The following is a 5,670-nucleotide window of genomic DNA, read 5'->3' as shown; positions in this document are numbered from 1 at the left end:
ATTTATCGTATTTATGTAGGTATGATTGATTAGCGGTTTTTAGTTCTTTATTCTTAAGATTTATGGCCTTATATTCTATTATTAATTCATTAAATGCATCATAAAGTTCATCAAAAGAAAAATCAAGATGCGATTCGGAAGTTACCTCATTTTCATTGGCCATGAAGCAGAAATTGGCCTTCTCTTCTTGTTCATCATCCGATGAAGAGGATGATGAATCGGAGTCGGATAGTGTTGTGACAAGAGCCTTCTTCTTCTTATACTTGCTCCCCTTTTTCAGTAAAGGGCACTCAGCTCTTATGTGACCCGGCTTCTTGCACTCGTAACACCCAATTCCCTCATTTTCCCTTTCCTTACCTTTGTCCTTGCGGTAGGAATTAGAGGGGCCTCTCCTTTGATGATAGGACTTCTTGTGGTTGATGAATTTTCTGAATTTGCGCACAAGAAGTGCCTCACCATCATCTTCCTCATGTTCTTCTTCTTCACTGCTGCTACTGCAAGATAAGTCCTTGTTAGATGAAGTAGATTTTAGAGCTATTACCTTTTTCTTATGGGAGGACTCTTCCTCGTTGTGTTGTTTCATGGTTAGCTCGTGCGTCATTAGGGATCCAAGAAGCTCCTCAAGTGGTAATTTGTTCAGGTCCTTGGCTTCTTGGATTGCAGTCACTTTAGCTTCCCATGACCTTGGTAGACACCGAAGGATTTTCCTGACAAGCTCACTGTTAGTATAGTTCTTGCCAAGGCTTTTTAGGCCATTGACAATGTCAGTAAACCTAGTAAACATGCATGTAATTGTTTCATTAGAATCTATTTTAAATAGTTCATATTTATGAACCAAAATATTTATTTTGGATTCTTTGACTTGATTCGTGCCCTCATGGGTCACTTCAAGTCTGTCCCAAATCTCTTTTGCAGAATTGCAAGTAGAGACCCTATTGAATTCATTTCTATCTAAGGCACAATAAAGCACATTCATAGCTTTAGAGTTTAGTTGTGCCTTTCTCATGTCATGTTCATCCCAATCCTTTTCTAGTTTGGGTACCGTGACACCCTCTACATATATGGATGGGATGTATGGGCCATTTACTATAATGGTCCACATCTCATAGTCTTGGGCTTGGATGAATATTCTCATCCTAGCCTTCCAATATGAGTAGTCGGATCCATTAAAGAATGGGGGTCTTTGGGTGGACTGACCCTCAATGTGACAAGATCCAAATGGGGTTGTCATTTCGATCTTTTACTCTTGGGTGGAAGAGTTTAGGCTCTGATACCACTTGTTGCCCAGATAGACAACCCAAGAGGGGGGGGTGAATTGGGTTTTAAAATAATTTAGATATTTAAAACGTTGTGGATGACTAATTAAAACTATTGCAAGTTGTTTAATTAAATGCTATGTGCTGTGAGTGATAAGAGAGGAAGAAGAAGAGAGACAATCAAACACAAACACCAAGTTTTATAGTGGTTCGGAGCTAACCCTTGCTCCTACGTCCACTCCCCAAGTCTCACTTGGGAATTCACTATAACCCCCTTGGATTACAGCCGGTTGTTTTCCAAGCTCACAACCAAACTTGTTGTTTTACGAGCTCACAACGAACTCGGTCGGTTTTCCCAGGCTCACCGACTAGAACCACCCCGATTGTTTTCCCGGGATCACAATCAAACCCTTACACACGTTGGTTTTAATAACTAGGCTCACCAACTAACCTCTATACCCTTGATTCAATCCCCCGATTGAATCAAGCAAATACAAGTTGTGAATAGAATAGACAAACAGAAAAACAAGCTTCTCAAAAGCAGATGAAAGACAATATAATCTAAAAGGAGTTTAGAAGCCCTCAAACGCTTTTAAGTTGGAGAAGAGGAATGGCTTCTTAAACTTCGGTCTTCTCTTGAATGTGTAGTCGACTTGAATGCAGGAGGAGCTTCTTTAATTGCTGGGAAGATGTAGGTGGATGCAGTAAATGCAGATCTTCCCTTTTTCTCGTTGAAGAACAAGTTGCAGAGTTGAATGCTTGAATACTTGGAGTGGAATGGTTGTTCTCTGCCTTGCTACAGTCCTCTGTGGCTATTTAAACCAACCCCCACGGAAACTAGCCGTTAGAGAGCTTTTTCTGCCCGTTCTGCACACTCTGTACAGTCTGACAATGTGTCCGTTGGTGGGTTGGAGTCGACTCGCGCGATCAGGAGTCGACTCGTCTGTAGCGGGAGTCGACTCATACTTTTCCGGAGTCGACTCTGCAACTGTTCCAGATTTGAATTAAAGTTGCCTTCGCGACTGGGAGTCGACTCGTCTTGACCCAGAGTCGACTCGCCAACTTCTGGAGCTGACTTGGCTTTCTCGGAGTCGGCTCATCCCATGAAGTCCGTGGACGTATTTTTGAATTTGGTCCACTCGAGTCGACTCGACTGTCCTGGGAGTCGACTCGGCGCTCAGAGCCCGAACTCCCTATCTTCTGTCTTTTGGCTCGTCCAGTCTTGGAGTCGACTCGAGCTTCCTCGGAGTCGACTCGGCTCTCAGTTTCCGAAACTTGGTCTTCTGCCCTTTTGATGTGAAGCTGCCTTGGAGTCGACTCTAGCTGTCTGGGAGTCGACTCGAATCTCAGAGACAGTAAATTGGTCTTCTGTCTTTTTGATGGTCGCGGAGTCTCGGAGTCGACTCGTGTAATGCGGGAGTCGACTCGAATCTCAGAGTCCAGAATCTGCCCTCTGACTTTTTCTTTGTGTACTGCTGAGAGTCGACTCTTGCTGTCTTTGGAGTCGACCTGCCAACCATCGGAGTCGACTCGCGTTCCACTGGAGTCGACTCGAATCTCAGACCCGAAAACTGCTCTCTGACTTTTTCTTTGTATTCCTCTTGGAGTCGACTCTTACTACCCTGGAGTCGACTCGGTGAACATCGGAGTCGACTCGCACACTTCGGGAGTCGACTCGTTGACAGGTTCTGAGTTGAAGCTTTCTGTTCGTCTGTCTGTTCTCAGTCGGAGTCGACTCGTACTGATCCGGAGTCGACTCGAGCTCGTGCCAGTGAACTTGATACGCTTGGAGTCGACTCGTGATACTCTGGAGTCGACTCGAGTCTCAGACTTTGGTTCAAGCTGACTTCTTAACTTATCCAACAATTATGAACCAAGTCTTGAGACACTTAGACAAGATTTTCACTGAAACACTTAATTGAATTCATTAGAAACAAAAAATATACTCAAATGCTTTGAGCTCATCAAAATCAAATAGGGTTTTAATCAATCACTCCACAATGTAAAATAGTAAAATGATGTGTTTAGCATACTAAGGATGCAAAATTTGTCTTAATCTAATATTCTTGATGCTGGAAAAATTGTGTAGGTTGATATGGCGCGAGGGCGTGGTCAGGGGCATGCCAGAAGGTCAACCCGATTTGCGGACGGCTCCATGGCTTGGGCACCCTCTGGACAGCAGGAAGGTATCTCATCCACGCTAACTCGAGGTGTGCAACAACAGGAGCACACTATCGACCCTACTGGCAGTACTCCAGAGATGGGAGCTCTAGAGATTGGGACATTCGAAGGACCAAGTATTCAGCTTGGGGAAAAGATAAGTGCTTCATAGTTGATGCAAATGATGGTGCAACAGCAAGCTGCTGCTAGGGCAGATATGATGAGGATGGTAGAGGTATAGCAACAGTTCTTGCAGCAACAGTTGCAGCAGCAGCAAGCAATGTATCAATAACAGCAGCAGCAGCAACAGTTTTAAGGTACTACAGCCCAGCCGAAGCACCGAGTCAGTTTGTTAGATTTTCAGAGATATGCACCACCAGCTTTTAAAGGTACGGCTGACCCGATGGAGGCTGAGAGCTGGCTGAAACAGATAGAGAAAGTCTTTCAAGCCTTGAGGTGCCCTGATGAGGAGAAAGTCCTTTTTGCCACTTTCATGTTACAAGGTGAGGCAGCTGACTGGTGGGAGATGGAGAAAGGGAAGCTTGGTCCGAATGATGCCTCCTTCATTTGGAAAGAATTTAAAAAGATTTTCTATGAGAAGTATTTTTCCCAGGGTATCCGATTCCAGAAATATAGGAAGTTTGACCGACTGGAGCAGGGTGATATGACAGTTGCCCAGTATGCAGCAAAGTTTGAAGAGATGTCCTGATATGCTCCGACCTTGATATCAGAGGATAGTGACCGAGCAAGAAAATTTGAAAATGGACTCAGGGGACGGATTCAGCACAAGTCGCTGCTTTTGAACTGACTACCTATAAAGATGTGGTTAACAAAGCCTTGGTGATAGGAAAAAGGATTGACAATGCTCAAGCTACCAGAGAAAAGAATTTGAAGAAAAGGTTTCGATCCACCGATTCTCCGAGCCAAAATAGTAGACCTTTCAAGTTGAAGGATCAGAGACCGAATCAAGTTGTCACCAGAGATAGAGGTCAAGCCCGAGGTGCTATTAGATGCTACAGCTGTGGAGGACCTATCTCAAGCGAGATTGCACTTGGGTTGGAGGGACATGTTTTTCTTGTGGTCAAGAAGGGCATAAGGCTATTGTTTGTCCTAATGGAAAAGATCTGCAGAGGTGACAGGCACCTCAGTCCTCTCAGAGAGCCCCTGCAAACCGAGCACCTTAGGAAGGACAGCAACAAGAGGAAGGGCAGCAGAGGCCTAGGACCTAGGGGCGGATCTATTCACTCACAGAGCAGGATGCCAAGGCTTCTAATTCAGTGGTGATAAGTAATAAATCCATCCCTAATACTCTCTCTTGTTTAGCATGTCATAAATTTTGTTAGGTTATATATGTTTGCGCATGTATGGTTAAAGATTGTGATTAGGTGCTTTGTGACTATGTTTACAGGAATGATTAGGTTATTGTCATATGATGTGAATGTTTTATTTGACTCTAGTGCTACCCACTCCTTCATATCGGCCAATTTTGTTAGAAAGAATACTGAAATATCACCTGTGCCATTAGAATTTGATCTCTGTGTCTCAACACCAAGTGAAGATGTTATATTAGTTAATTCAGTTTACAAGAACTGTATTTTGAGCATTGAGGACAGAGAAATGAATGCAGACTTGCTGGTCCTAGAGTTGAATGATTTTGATTTGATCCTTAGAATGGACTGGTTGGTAGCATACCATGCTACTGTTGATTGTTTTGAGAAAACGATCAAGTTTCAGATCCCTGGTCAGCCAGTGTTTTGTTTGGTGGGTAGCAAGTCACCTCATCAAATGAAGTTAATCTCATCTCTACAGGCTAAGAAGCTTTTTGCAAAAGGTTGTGAAGGATTCTTAGCTGCTGTGTTAGACACCCAAAAAGAGGAACCCAAGTTAGAGAATATCCCTGTGGTGACAGAATTTACAGATGTGTTTCCAAATGAATTGCCAGAATTACCCCCTGATAGGAAGATTGAGTTCTCCATCGACTTGATTCCTGGCACTGGTCTAACTTCAAAAGCTCCATATCGAATGGCTCCAGCTGAATTGAAAGAGTTGAAGGAACAACTACAGGAGTTACTGTATAAGGGTTTTATAAGGCCTAGTATTTCTCCTTGGGGTGCTCCTGTATTATTTGTGAAAAAGAAAGACGGTAGTCTTCGGCTCTGTATAGACTACCGAGAATTAAACAGGGTGACGGTACGGAATAAATACCCACTACCAAGAATTGATGACTTGTTTGATCAGCTGCAAGGGGCTCAGG

The sequence above is a fragment of the Phoenix dactylifera genome, chromosome 4 (assembly GCF_051530095.1).
Source record: "Phoenix dactylifera cultivar Ajwa chromosome 4, Ajwa_hap1_PhDact_Kaust_v1.1, whole genome shotgun sequence".
Classification (NCBI taxonomy): Eukaryota; Viridiplantae; Streptophyta; class Magnoliopsida; order Arecales; family Arecaceae; genus Phoenix; species Phoenix dactylifera.
The sequence above is the reverse complement of the archived record's forward strand: the minus strand, read 5'-3'. Positions refer to the sequence as shown.